We start from the raw sequence: 14,316 nt of genomic DNA, 5'->3' as shown, positions 1-14,316 counted from the left end.
TGATGGTTCGGTCGGAGGACATAGCGGGATTTCTAAGAAGCCCGGGTTAGAGTCCCGCTTCCTTGAAAGCGGCAGCTCTACCCTTTAGCTCAGTGAGGATGTTGCCTGTAATCCATGGCTTCTGGTTGGGGTATGTACTTACAGTCACTATGGGGACGACATCATCGATGCACTTATTGATGAAGCTAGTGACTGATGTGGTGCCCTCCTCAATGCCATCGGAAGAACTGCGGAACATATCCCCAGCCTGTGATAGCGAAACTGTAGCATCTGCTTCATTTGACTACTTTTTATTGACCAAGTCACTGGTGCTTCCTGATTTAGTTTTTGCTTGTAAGCCGGAATCAGGAGGATAGAATTATGTTCAGATTTGCCAAATGGAGGGTGAGGGAGAGCTTTGTACGCGTCTCTGTGTGTGTGGAGTAAAGGTGGTCTAGATTTTTTCCCCTCTGGTTGCACATTTGGTAAAACTGATTTAAGTTTCCCTGCATTAAAGTCCTTGGCCACTAGGTGTGTCACCTCGGGATGAGTGTCTTCCTGTTTGCTTATGGCCGTATACAGCTCATTGAGTGCGGTCTTAGTGCCAGCATCAGTCTGTGGTGGTATGTAGACAGCTACGAAAACGACAGATGAAAACTCTCTAGGTAGATAGCTTGGTCTACAGCTTATCATGAGATACTTTACCTCAGGCGAGCAGAACCTCGAGACTTCCTTAGATATCATTCACCAAATCAAATCAAATTTTATTTGTCACATACACATGGTTAGCAGATGTTAATGCGAGTGTAGTGAAATGCTTGTGCTTCTAGTTCCGACAATGCAGTAATAACCAACAAGTAATCTAACTAACAATTCCTAATCTACTGTCTTATACACAGTGTAAGGGGATAAAGAATATGTACATAAGGATATATGAGTGAGTGATGGTACAGAGCAGCATAGGCAAGATACAGTAGATGGTATCGAGTACAGTATATACATGTGAGATGAGTATGTAAACAAAGTGGCATAGTTAAAGTGGCTAGTGATACATGTATTACATAAGGATGCAGTCGATGATATAGAGTACAGTATATAGGTATGCATATGAGATGAATAATGTAGGGTAAGTAACATTATATAAGGTAGCATTGTTTAAAGTGGCTAGTGATATATTTACAACATTTCCCATCAATTCCCATTATTAAAGTGGCTGGAGTTGAGTCAGTGTCAGTGTGTTGGCAGCAGCCACTCAATGTTAGTGGTGGCTGTTTAACAGTCTGATGGCCTTGAGATAGAAGCTGTTTTTCAGTCTCTCGGCTGTTGTTTACAAATATACATAGACAGCCACCCCTTGTCTAACCAGAGGCTGCTGTTCTGTCATGCCGATAGAGTGTATAACCCGCCAGCTGTATGTTATTCATGTCGTCATCCAGCCACAACTCTGTGAAACATATGATTTGACAGTTTTTAATGTCCCGTTGGTAGGATATAGGTGCTTTTAGTTCGTCCAATTTATTACCCAGTGATTGCATGCTGGCCAATGGAACGGATGGCAAAGGCAGGTTAGCCACTTGTCAGTGGATCCTCACAAGGCACCCCATCTCTTTCCGCGATGGTGCTGTCCTCGTGCCTTATTGTTTAATCACTCTCCACGTTGCGTCATGTCAAGAACAGCCCTTAGCACCGTACCCCGTCATCGCCTTACTGCTTATTCAGAGCAGTCAAATTAGTTCAATCATCCACTGATATAAAATTATCTGGGCAGTTTGATAAGGGCAAATTATCTTTTCTCTTACGACATAATCAAATTAGTTTATTTAAGTCTTGTCTTAGTTCGCAATAATTATTTTGATGTAAACCAAATTTTGCGTTACAAGTTACGTCGGTAATTACAAGTTACGATATTCCTTCTTTATTGGCTCGGTAAAATTATGGGATAATTGTTTATTGTATAAATGTGGCAACTCCTCTCTTCCCGTGGAAAAAAATGTTTATTTTTAGTCCTTTTGTGCTGGTTTTGTACGGTCAATGGGATACAAATGTTGTGGTCCTGGCAACCCTGCCTAAATCGGTGAACAGCGTAGTGGTGTGGAACCAACGTCTATCGAAGGGGTGTCGGATAAATAACTACACACGAAAATAACACAACTACTATACCTCAGTTTTGGTGGTAAACCATTTTAAGGTAAGGCATATTGTCTTTGAGTGTAAATGCAAACGTTTTCCACGCCGCGGGTATTTGTTTAGACAAAAGAACAGATATCTGGGTGTGATGTGATTTTAAATGGAAAGCATTGCCCCTTACGTTAGTTTCTCCGCTACCATTTAATTCTGATACAATCTACTGTAAACCTTTTGTCTGATGCATTGATGCATAATGTGGCCTCCATGTTGAAAATGTACTTATGTTGTAATGGTGGGTTTTCACGGCTCCATCGTTGTCAAAGCCGTGGTGAGGTTACATTAGGACATTGGTAGGGTAAACGTGATCCACTGCAGAAAATGGTGTCGACGCGAACAACCCTTTCATTCATTAAATTATATTAAATGTAGTTTTCTATGCCTATATACATTTGCAATGGTATTGTCAATGTGCATATAAATCGATACGAAAAATGAATGTATTCAATTAAATTATGCAGTAACATGAAGTGTAACCTAACCCCAGTGTTATTACTGGATGCATTACAGTGGCAGAAATATATTCGAAGCACTCCTAAAATTCTGACTGTTTCTTTCCTTTGTACAATTCTGTCAGTGCTTTCCTTCTGGGAATACCTGCTCTCACAGAATGGACACATGTAGGCAGCATGTTTCCCAAGTGATCATTAGTCCCAGGCCAGTCAGGAGGTAAGGCCCAGAGAGGTGCCCCAGTCAGGAGGTAAGGCCCAGAGAGGTGCCCCAGTCAGGAGGTAAGGGCCCAGAGAGGTGCCCCAGTCAGGAGGTAAGGCCCAGAGAGGTGTCCCAGTCAGGAGGTAAGGCCCAGAGAGGTGCCCCAGTCAGGAGGTAAGGCCTAGAGAGGTGTCCCAGTCAGGAGGTAAGGCCTAGAGAGGTGTCCCAGTCAGGAGGTAAGGCCCAGAGAGGTGTCCCAGTCAGGAGGTAAGGCCCAGAGAGGTGTCCCAGTCAGGAGGCAAGGCCAGAGAGGTGTCCCAGTCAGGAGGTAAGGCCCAGAGGTGTCCCAGTCAGGAGGTAAGGCCTAGAGAGGTGTCCCAGTCCCAGGAGGCAAGGCCTAGAGAGGTGTCCCAGTCCCAGTCAGGAGGTAAGGCCTAGAGGTGTCCCAGTCAGGAGGTAAGGCCTAGAGGTGTCCCAGTCCCAGGAGGTAAGGCCTAGAGAGGTGTCCCAGTCCCAGTCAGGAGGTAAGGCCTAGAGGGTGTCCCAGTCAGGAGGTAAGGCCTAGGAGAGGTGTCCCAGTCCCAGTCAGGAGGTAAGGCCTAGAGAGGTGTCCCAGCCCCAGTCAGGAGGTAAGGCCTAGAGAGGTGTCTTTCCTTAGTCAGTCAGTATGGCCCAGGCGGAGGCCCAGCCCAGTGGGGATAACAGCCCCCAGCTCATCTCCTCCAGTCGGAGAGGTCCAGAGCATCAGGGAACCACGCAGAGGTGGGCTCACGCCAACCGGAGAAAGGGAAAAGAGGAGGAGGAAGGAGCCCAGACCTGGTCCATCATTGTGTAGTCGCTCAGACAATGAGAGGGGGCGGGGAGGAGCAGAGTGGGAGAGGAGGAGGTGCTGAGAGGAGCACCGAGGGAGGGGGCCAAATTCCTCAACACACCCACCGGCGAAGGTGAGACATCAGTGGTATGGTACGACAGGGGTATCGTTGGGTTGTTTCCATAACATAGCAGATATCTGACATGCTGTTCCCACTACAATATGTTTAGCTGCCTCTTCCGTCTGATAGCAAACCCCACTTCTATGCAAAGAATAATCATTCTGAAATGTATTTGGTGAACTGTGCTGTGTATGTTTTTGTATTCTGTCTCACTAGTGTCATCATGTTGTTGTTGTTTGTCTCAGGAGGTGGAGCTACTAGTGTCATCATGTTGTTGTTGTTGTTTGTCTCCAGGGAGGCTGGAGCTTACTAGTGTCATGTTGTTGTTGTTTTTATCTCCAGGAGGCTGGAGCTTACTAGTGTCATGTTGTTGTTTACCTCCAGGAGGCTGAGCTTACTAGTGTCATCATGTTGTTGTTGTTTACCTCCAGGAGGTTGGAACTTACTAGTGTCATCATGTTGTTGTTGTTTACCTCAGGAGGCTGGAGCTTACTAGTGTCATCATGTTGTTGTTGTTTATCTCCAGGAGGCTGGAGCTACTAGTGTCATCATGTTGTTGTTGTTGTCTCAGGAGGCAGGAGCTTACTAATGTCATAATGTTGTTGTTGTTTGTCTCCAGGAGGCTGGAGCTTACTAGTGTCATAATGTTGTTTTTTGTCTTCAGGAGGCTGGAGCTTACTAATGTCATAATGTTGTTGTTGTTTGTCTCCAGGAGGCTGGAGCCTACTAGTGTCATAATGTTGTTGTTGTTTGTCTACAGGATGCTGGAGCTTACTAGTGTCATAATGTTGTTGTTGTTTGTCTCCAGGAGGCTGGAGCTTACTAGTGTCATAATGTTGTTGTTGTTTGTCTCAGGAGGCTGGAGCTTACTAATGTCATAATGTTGTTGTTTTTGTCTCCAGGAGGCTGGAGCTTACTAGTGTCATAATGTTGTTTTTTGTCTCCAGGAGGCTGGAGCTTACTAGTGTCATAATGTTGTTTTTTGTCTTCAGGAGGCTGGAGCTTACTAATGTCATAATGTTGTTGTTGTTTGTCTCCAGGAGGCTGGAGCTACTAATGTCATAATGTTGTTGCTGTTTGTCTCAGGAGGCTGGAGCTTACTAGTGTCATAATGTTGTTGTTATTGTTTGTTTGTCTCCAGGAGGTTGGAGCTTACTAGTGTCATAATATTTTGTTGTTTACCTCCAGGAGGCTGGAGCTTACTAGTGTCATCATGTTATTGTTGCTCCAGGAGGCTGGAGCTACTGTGTCATAATGTTGTTGTGTTTACCTCCAGGAGGCTGGAGCTACTATGTCATCATGTTGTTGCTGTTTCTTTACCCCAGTGGAGCTACTTGTTTGTTTCCTCCAGGAGGCTGGAGCTTACTAGTGTCATAATGTTGTTGTTGTTTATCTCCAGAGGCTGAGCTTACTAGTGTCATCATGTTGTTGTTGTTGTTTATCTCCAGGAGGCTGGAGCTTACTAGTGTCATAATGTTGTTTTTTGTCTTCAGTGAGGCTGGAGCTTACTAGTGTCATCATGTTGTTGTTGTTTGTCTCCAGGAGGCTGGAGCTTACTAATGTCATTATGTTATTGTTTGTTTCAGGAGGTGTTGTGTCATCATGTTGTTGTTGTTTCCCTCCAGGAGGCTGGAGCTTACTAGTGTCATCATGTTGTTGTTGTTTATCTCCAGGAGGCTGGAGCTTACTAATGTCATCATGTTGTTGTTGTTTATCTCCAGGAGGCTGGAGCTCAGTGTCATGTTGTTGTTGTTTGTCTCCAGGAGGTTGGAGCTACTCGTGTCATCATGTTATTGTTTGTCTCCAGTAGGTTGGAAACTTACTAGTGTCATCATGTTGTTGTTGTTTTGTCTCCAGGGGAGGTTCGAACTTACTAGTGTCATCATGTTGTTGTTGTTTACCTCAGGAGGCTGGAGCTTACTAGTGTCATAATGTTGTTGTTGTTTGTCTCAGGAGGCTGGAGCTACTAGTGTCATAATGTTGTTTGTCTCCAGGAGGCTGGAGCTTACTAGTCATAATGTTGTTTTTTGTCTTCAGGAGGCTGGAGCTTACTAATGTCATAATGTTGTTGTTGTTTGTCTCCAGGAGGCTGGAGCTTACTAATGTCATAATGTTGTTGCTGTTTGTCTCCAGGAGGCTGGAGCTTACTAGTGTCATAATGTTGTTGTTATTGTTGCTGTTTGTCTCCAGGAGGTTGGAGCTTACTAGTGTCATAATATTTTGTTGTTTACCTCCAGGAGCTGGAGCTACTAGTGTCATCATGTTATTGTTGTTGTTTCTTTATCTCCAGGAGGCTGGAGCTTACTAGTGTCATAATGTTGTTGTTGTTTACCTCCAGGAGGCTGAGCTTACTAGTGTCATCATGTTGTTGTTGTTTACCTCAGGAGGCTGGAGCTTACTAGTGTCATCATGTTGTTGTTGTTTACTCCAGGAGGCTGGAGCTTACTAGTGTCATAATGTTGTTGTTTATCTCAGGGGCTGGAGCTTACTGATGTCATCATGTTGTTGTTGTTTATCTCAGGAGGCTGGAGCTTACTAGTGTCATAATGTTGTTTTTTGTCTTCAGGAGGCTGGAGCTTACTCGTGTCATCATGTTGTTGTTGTTTGTCTCAGGAGGTTGGAGCTTACTAATGTCATTATGTTATTGTTTGTTTCCAGGAGGTTGGAAAACTTACTAGTGTCATCATGTTGTTGTTGTTTCCCTCCAGGAGGCTGGAGCTTACTAGTGTCATCATGTTGTTGTTTTTATCTCCAGGAGGCTGGAGCTTACTAATGTCATCATGTTGTTGTTGTTTATCTCAGAGAGGTTGGAGCTTACTAGTGTCATCGTGTTGTTGTTGTTTGTCTCAGGAGGTTGGAGCTTACTCAACGTGTCATCATGTTATTGTTTGTCTCCAGTAGCTGGAACTTACTAGTGTCATCATGTTGTTGTTGTTGTCTCAGGAGGTTCGAACTTACTAGTGTCATCATGTTGTTGTTGTTTACCTCCAGGAGGCTGGAGCTTACTAGTGTCATCATGTTGTTGTTGTTTATCTCCAGGAGGTTGGAGCTTACTAGTGTCATCATGTTGTTGTTGTTTGTCTCCAGGAGGTTGGAGCTACTAGTGTCATCATGTTGTTGTTGTTTACCTCCAGGAGGTTGAAGCTTACTAGTGTCATAATGTTGTTGTTGTTTATCTCCAGGAGGCTGGAGCTTACTAGTGTCATGTTGTTGTTGTTGTTTTTATCTCCAGGAGGCTGGAGCTTACTAGTGTCATGTTGTTTATCTCAGGATGGCTGGAGCTATCAGTGTCATCATGTTGTTGTTGTTTGTCTCCAGGAGGCTGAAGCTTACTAGTGTCATCATGTTGTTTTGTCTCAGGAGGCCGGAGCTACTAGTGTCATCATGTTGTTGCTTACCTCCAGGAGGCTGGAGCTTACTAGTGTCATCATGTTGTTGTTGTTTATCTCCAGGAGGCTGGAGCTTACTAGTGTCATCATGTTGTTGTTTGTCTCCAGGAGGTTGGAGCTTACTAGTGTCATAATGTTGTTGTTGTTTGTCTCCAGGAGGCTGGAGCTTACTAGTGTCATCATGTTGTTGTTGTTGACTCCAGGAGGTTGGAGCTTACTAGTGTCATCATGTTGTTGTTGTTTGACTCCAGGAGGTTGGAGCTTACTAGTGTCATAATGTTGTTGTTGTTGTTTATCTCCAGGAGGCTGGAGCTTACTAGTGTCATCATATTGTTTTTTGTCTTCAGGAGGCTGGAGCTTACTAGTGTCATGTTGTTGTTGTTTATCTCCAGGAGGCTGGAGCTTACTAGTGTCATAATGTTGTTGTTGTTGTTGTTTATCTCCAGGAGGCTGGAACGACAGGAGCATGCCCCCAGACAGCCGTTATGTGACCTTGACCGGCACCATCACCAGGGGGAAGAAGAAGGGTCAGGTGGTAGACATCCACGTTACTCTAACAGAGAGAACTTCGGGACATGGCCCTCTCTAAAGAACGTCTGGACGCTGAGTGTGAGAGGGCCAGGGCTCCAAGTGTTCCTGTGGCTTGGGGTTCTTTCAGGGCCCCCATGTGATCCTCTGGAGCCTATTGTGTGCTCCTCTGGTGTTCCTTATCGCCTTCATCACGTCGCTTTACTATGGCACGCTCACCTGGTACAACGTGTTCCTGGTCTACAACGAGGAGAGAACATTCTGGCACAAGATTACCATCTGCCCCCTTCCTCATCATCTTCTACCCCATGCTGATCATGCCCATGGCCCTGTCCCTGGCTCTGTACTCCACCTCTGGCGCAGGTGTCCTGGGTCTTTAGTGAGTGGTGGCTGTCTGTCCGCGACCTGGAGAAGGGGCTTTGTGGCTGGGCCTGTGGGAAGCTGGGGCTGGAGGACTGTTCTCCATACAGTATCGTGGAGCTGCTGGACTCTGACAACTTCTCAGGGAGCATGCAAGGGAGTAACAAGGCCCCCGGCGAGGATGCTCAGACGTCCCTCTGTGTGAGACTGGCTGTTTTCACGAGGAAGCAAACGGGCTCGAAACAGGTTAGAACTACCTGAACTTATCCGTTAATAAGAAACACCTTTTTGCAATGGTGTACCCACTAATGAATATAACCCTGGACTGGCATCATGGACACAACACACAAACTGGCATAGTTGTCATACTTTCACGTTTTTCGATCACCATCAAAAAAGCCGGTTATTGTTTTAGCTTACACTTCTTACTAATTTATATAACCTCGCATTCTTGTTATTGAAGTGAACTCTGTGTTTACTGGGCCAATCACCATGTTGTTATGTTTAAAATGGTCTTATTTATTTGAATATTTCAACCACTAGCTAGTTTAGTTGTAAGTGTTGTCAATGGATGTTTTGTATCATAGGACTGGCTATTAAAATATGTTTAAATTAAATAAACTGCAACATGAGGGTCGCTACAATACTGCCTGAGGTTTACTGTATACGTCATGGAGGATCAAACACAAGACCTATCTATCAAACATATTGATAGATTTCTGTTGAAAAACTGTTGCACTGAAATCCTCGACAGGACAGGCAGGAAGTTACCTTTTATATCTAATGTACTGTACCCGCATGAAGTAATACTTGACCTTTCTCTCTTTTGGGTTGAAGAGATTACATTTTTAACTGTGGCAGGGTGGAAGCAACTCTGGGGCGTTCATTCAGCAGACAAGAATGTAGAATTAAGATTTGAAGGATCTAAAAGGATTTTGGTCAGTACCTCTGTTCTCTATATAAAGGTTCACCTGTGTGTGTTGTTCACTCACTCTTCACATCATGTTTGTTGCTCACCATGAGGTAAAATGTATGGAAATAAAACCTGAATCATTTTCACAGTTCAACAGTGGGGTCATTTTGTCACGTTTTATCGTTCTATCTTTATGATGATTAGGTACCTCTACATGACCAAAAGTTTGTGGACTCCGGCTCGTTTAACATCTCATGGACCCCTGCTTCGTTTAACATCTCATGGACCCCTGCTCGTTTAACATCTCATGGACCCCTGCTCGTTTAACATCTCATGGACCCCTGCTCGTTTAACATCTCATGGACCCCTGCTCGTTTAACATCTCATGGACCCCTGCTCGTTTAACATCTCATGGACCCCTGCTCGTTTAACATCTCATGGACCCCTGCTCGTTTAACATCTCATGGACCCCTGCTCGTTTAACATCTCATGGACCCCTGCTCGTTTAACCTATCATTCCATATAAATTACAATACTAAAAGTATATTACAAGGCTAAAAGTATGTGGACACCTGTTCGTTTAACATCTCATTCCAAAATTATGGGTATTAATATGGAGTTGGTCCCCTAACCCTTTCCACTAGATGTAGGAACAGTGCTGCTATAACAGTCTCCACTCTTCTGGGAAGGCTTTCCACTAGATGTAGGAACATTGCTGCTATAACAGCCTCCACTCTTCTGGGAAGGCTTTCCACTAGATGTAGGAACATTGCTGCAATAACAGCCTCCACTCTTCTGGGAAGGCTTTCCACTAGATGTTGGAACATTGCTGCTATAACAGCCTCCACTCTTCTGGGAAGGCTTTCTACTAGATGTTGGAACTATGCTGCTATAACAGCCTCCACTCTTCTGGGAAGGCTTTCCACTAGATGTTGGAACTATGCTGCTATAACAGCCTCCACTCTTCTGGGAAGGCTTTCCACTAGATGTTGGAACTATTGCTGCTATAACAGCCTCCACTCTTCTGGGAAGACTTTCCACTAGATGTTGGAACATTGCTGCTACAACAGCCTCCACTCTTCTGGGAAGGCTTTCCACTAGATGTAGGAACATTGCTGCTATAACAGCCTCCACTCTTCTGGGAAGGCTTTCCACTAGATGTTGGAACATTGCTGTTATAACAGCCTCCACTCTTCTGGGAAGGCTTTCCACTAGATGAAGGAACGTTGCTGCAGAGACTTGCTTCCGTTCTGCCATGAGCATTAGTGAGGTCGGGCACTGATGTTGGGAGATTAGGCCCGGCTCGCAGTCTGCGCTCCAATTCATCCCAGAGGTGTTCTATTCGGTTGAGGTCAGGGCTCTGTGCAGGCGAGTCAAGTTCTTCCACACCGATCTCGACAAACCATTTCTATATGGACCTTGCCTTGTGCACTGGGGCATTGTCATGCTGAAACCTCCCCCAAAGTTGGAAGCACAGAATCATCTAGAATGTCATTGTATGCTGTCACTTTAAGATTTCCCTTCATTGGAACTAAGGGGCCCGAACCATGAAAAACAGCCCCAGACCATTTTCCCTCCTCCACCAAACTTTACAGTTGGCATTATACATTGGTGCAGGTAGCGTTCTCTGGCATCTGCCAAACCCCGATTCGTCCGTCGGACTGCCTGATGGTGAAGCGTGATTCATCACTTAGGATAAAGCGTTTCCACTGCTCCAGAGTCCAATGGCGATGAGCTTTACGCCACTCCAGCCGACGCTTGGCATTGCGTAATGGTGATCTTAGGCTTGTGTCGGCTGCTTGACCATGGAATACCATTTGGTTAACTCTTGAGCTTCCTCGGGTCTACACCGAACTAGGGTAAAATCCACTTTTAGTTTTAAAGCAACTCATTGCTAGAACCAACTTACAAAATGCATTACAATTGGATGTTCTGGTGCGGCTAGGGCAATTTAAATATTGATTGAGGACCTTCTTATTGAGGAATGTAATAGTTTTTCTTGAATAGTTGTGTTGTTATTTGACTGGTTTTATATTGGATTTAGGTTATGTCTTATGTCACAGTATATGCACGTGTATATGGTCTATGCAGGGTGGCAGGTAGCCTAGTGGTCAGAGTGTTGGACTAGTAACCGAAAGGTTGCTCGGATCAATCCCCGAGCTGACAAGGTAAAAATCTGTCATTTTGCCCCTGAACAGGGCAGTTAACCCACTAACGAGGCTATATACAGGTGGTACCAATGCTGAGTCGAGGTAAAGTGACTGCATAAATAACAAACAGCGAGTACCAGCATTGTAAAAGCGGGGGGCGGGGTATCAATGCAAATAGTCCGGGTGGGCGTTTGATTAATTGTTCAGCAGTCTTATGGCTTGGGTGTGTAAGAGCCTCTTCGACCTAGACTTGGCGCTCCGGTACCTTTTGCCGCCCTCCATTTCCTGTAGTCCACGATCAGCTCCTTTGTCTTGCTCACTGTTTGTCTTGCTCACCACACTGCCAGGCCTCTGACCCCTCCCTATAGGCGTGTTAGGTGTCAGGGTGTGTTATCAGTGGTAGGACAGTCATAATATGGCTAAACCCTGCCAATTTCTAAAATGTCTCTTTTAAAATCTGATTTTAAACCTAACCTTAACCACACTGCTAACGTTATGTCTTACCCCTAACCTTTAAATTACAACCAAAAAGCTCATTTTTGTTTACATTACATTTTACAATATTTTGATACCCCATTATAGACAAAATATTGACCATCTTCGTGGTCAATATTGTGTGGATGTATCATTCTTTCCCAACATAATCATGGCGCCTTGCTTTATTTCACCAGATGTATCTCTTTGAACCGATGACTTCAAAATCACACACAAACGAAGTTCTGAGAATAATTTAGTAGCTAATGGCAAGCCTGCAGTACCCTGGATGGCCTTCCACTTGAGATGTGAGGGCAGCACTGAGCTAGCCTGCAACGTCACTTCCTACAATGAGCTCAAACTGTGCATGAGTTTCCAAGAACTCATGTAGCAAGATGGCCACACACATTAAGGACACTTCCCGATCTTCAAAAGTGCCACAGACATCAGATCTTTTCTAAACTTGACAGTTCATGCAGCTTCAGTATTAGTGAAGTTCTGATCATGGAATCCACATCATGCATCTACATCCTCAGAGGAGGAAGGGGGAGGACCATCCTCATTTCAGAGGAGGAAGGGGAGGACCCCTCCTCATTTCAGAGGAGGAAGGGGAGGACCCTCCTCATTTCAGAGGAGGAAGGGGAGACCTCCTCATTTCAGAGGAGGAGGGAGGACCACTCCTCATTTCAGAGGAGGAAGGGGAGGACCATCCTCATTTCAGAGGAGGAAGGGGAGGCCCGCTTAGGACCATCCTCATTTCAGAGGAGGAAGGGGAGGACCCTCCTCATTTCAGAGGAGGAAGGGGAGGACCATCCTCATTTCAGAGGAGGAAGGGGAGGACCATCCTCATTTCAGAGGAGGAAGGGGAGGACCCTCCGCATTTCAGAGGAGGAAGGGGAGGACCATCCTCATTTAGGAGGAGGGAGACCATCCTCATTTCAGAGGAGGAAGGGGAGGGACCATCCTCATTTCAGAGGAGGAAGGGGAGGACCCTCCTCATTTCAGAGGAGGAAGGGGAGGACCCTCCTCATTTCAGAGGAGGAAGGGGAGGACCCGCCTCATTTCAGAAGCCAGCACGGGGCAGTGACCAGCCTCATTTCAGAGGAGGAAGGGGGAGGACCCTCCTCAGTTCAGAGGAGGAAGGGGAGGACCCTCCTCATTTCAGAGGAGGAAGGGGAGGACCCGCCTCATTTCAGAGGAGGAAGGGAGGACCATCCTCATTTCAGAGGAGGAAGGGGAGGACCATCCTCATTTCAGAGGGGAAGGGGAGGACCATCCTCCTTTCAGAGGAGGAAGGAAGGCCCCGCCTCATTTCAGAGGAGGAAGGGGAGGACCATCCTCATTTCAGAGGAGGAAGGGGAGGACCATCCTCATTTCAGGAGGAAGGGAGGACCATCCTCATTTCAGAGGAGGAAGGGAGGACCATCCTCATTTCAGAGGAGGAAGGGAGGACCATCCTCATTTCAGAGGAGGAAGGGAGGCCCTGTCTCATTTCAGAGGGAAGGGGAGGCCCTGTCTCATTTAGGGGAGGACCATCCTCATTTCAGAGGAGGAAGGGGAGGACCCGCCTCATTTCAGAGGAGGAAGGGGGGGACCAGCCTCATTTCAGAGGAGGAAGGGGATGGACCATCCTCATTTCAGAGGAGGAAGGGGAGGACCCTCCGCATTTCAGAGGTGGAAGGGGATGGACCATCCTCATTTCAGAGGAGAAGGGAGGACCCTCCGCATTTCAGAGGAGAAGGGATGGACCATCCTCATTTCAGAGGAGGAAGGGGAGGACCCTCCTCATTTCAGAGGAGGAAGGGGGAGGACCCTCTCATTTCAGAGGAGGAAGGGGAGGACCCTCCTCATTTCAGAGGAGGAAGGGGGAGGACCTCCTCATTTCAGAGGAGGAAGGGGAGGACCATCCTCATTTCAGAGGAGGAAGGGGAGGACCCATCCTCATTTCAGAGGAGGAAGGGGGAGGACCCGCCTTGCATTTCAGAGGAGGAAGGGGAGGACCATCCTCATTTCAGAGGAGGAAGGGGAGGACCATCCTCATTTCAGAGGAGGGAAGGGGAGGGACCCTCCGCATTTCAGAGGAGGAAGGGGAGGACCATCCTCATTTCAGAGGAGGAAGGGGAGGACCATCCTCATTTCAGAAGAGGAAGGGGGAGGACCATCCTCATTTCAGAGGAGGAAGGGGAGGACCACTCCTCATTTCAGAGGAGGAAGGGGAGGACCCCCTCATTTCAGAGGAGGAAGGGGAGGCCCTGCCTCATTTCAGAGGGGGAAGGGGAGGACCCTGCCTCATTTCAGGGGAGGACCAGCCTCGTTTCAGAGGCGGCAGGGGAGGACCCGCCATTTCAGAGGAGGAAGGGAGGACCAGCCTCATTTCAGAGGAGGAAGGGGACGGACCATCCTCAGTTCAGAGGAGGAAGGGGAGGACCCTCCGCATTTCAGAGGAGGAAGGGGATGGACCCGCCTCATTTCAGAGGAGGAAGGGGAGGACCCGCCTCATTTCAGAGGAGGAAGGGGAGGACCCTCCTCATTTCAGAGGAGGAAGGGGAGGACCATCCTCATTTCAGAGGATGAAGGGAGGACCCTCCTCATTTCAGAGGAGGAAGGGGAGGACCCGCCTCATTTCAGAGGAGGAAGGGGAGGACCCGCCTCATTTCAGAGGAGGAAGGGGACCATCCTCATTTCAGAGGAGGAAGGGGAGGACCATCCTCATTTCAGAGGGAAGGGGAGGACCATCCTCCTTTCAGAGGAGGAAG

The 14,316-nt window shown here is 46.7% G+C and overlaps 1 long non-coding RNA gene and 1 pseudogene across 1 annotated transcript; both read left to right on the top strand.

Annotated features, from left to right (window-relative positions):
- The first annotated feature begins 2,062 nt into the window (after positions 1–2,062).
- Positions 2,063–2,950, top strand: LOC135537393 (uncharacterized). Its single transcript, XR_010455206.1, has 3 exons — positions 2,063–2,167; positions 2,741–2,894; positions 2,927–2,950. It is a non-coding gene; the product is annotated as an uncharacterized LOC135537393 (long non-coding RNA).
- Positions 2,951–3,481: 531 nt separating this feature from the next.
- On the top strand, positions 3,482–8,269 carry LOC135537394 (transmembrane protein 169-like; annotated as a pseudogene).
- Positions 8,270–14,316: the final 6,047 nt, after the last annotated feature.

Source organism: Oncorhynchus masou, unplaced genomic scaffold (genome assembly GCF_036934945.1).
Source record: "Oncorhynchus masou masou isolate Uvic2021 unplaced genomic scaffold, UVic_Omas_1.1 unplaced_scaffold_7641, whole genome shotgun sequence".
Classification (NCBI taxonomy): domain Eukaryota; kingdom Metazoa; phylum Chordata; class Actinopteri; order Salmoniformes; family Salmonidae; genus Oncorhynchus; species Oncorhynchus masou.
Note: the sequence above shows the minus strand (reverse complement) of the source record. Positions and strands in the feature narration are given on the sequence as shown.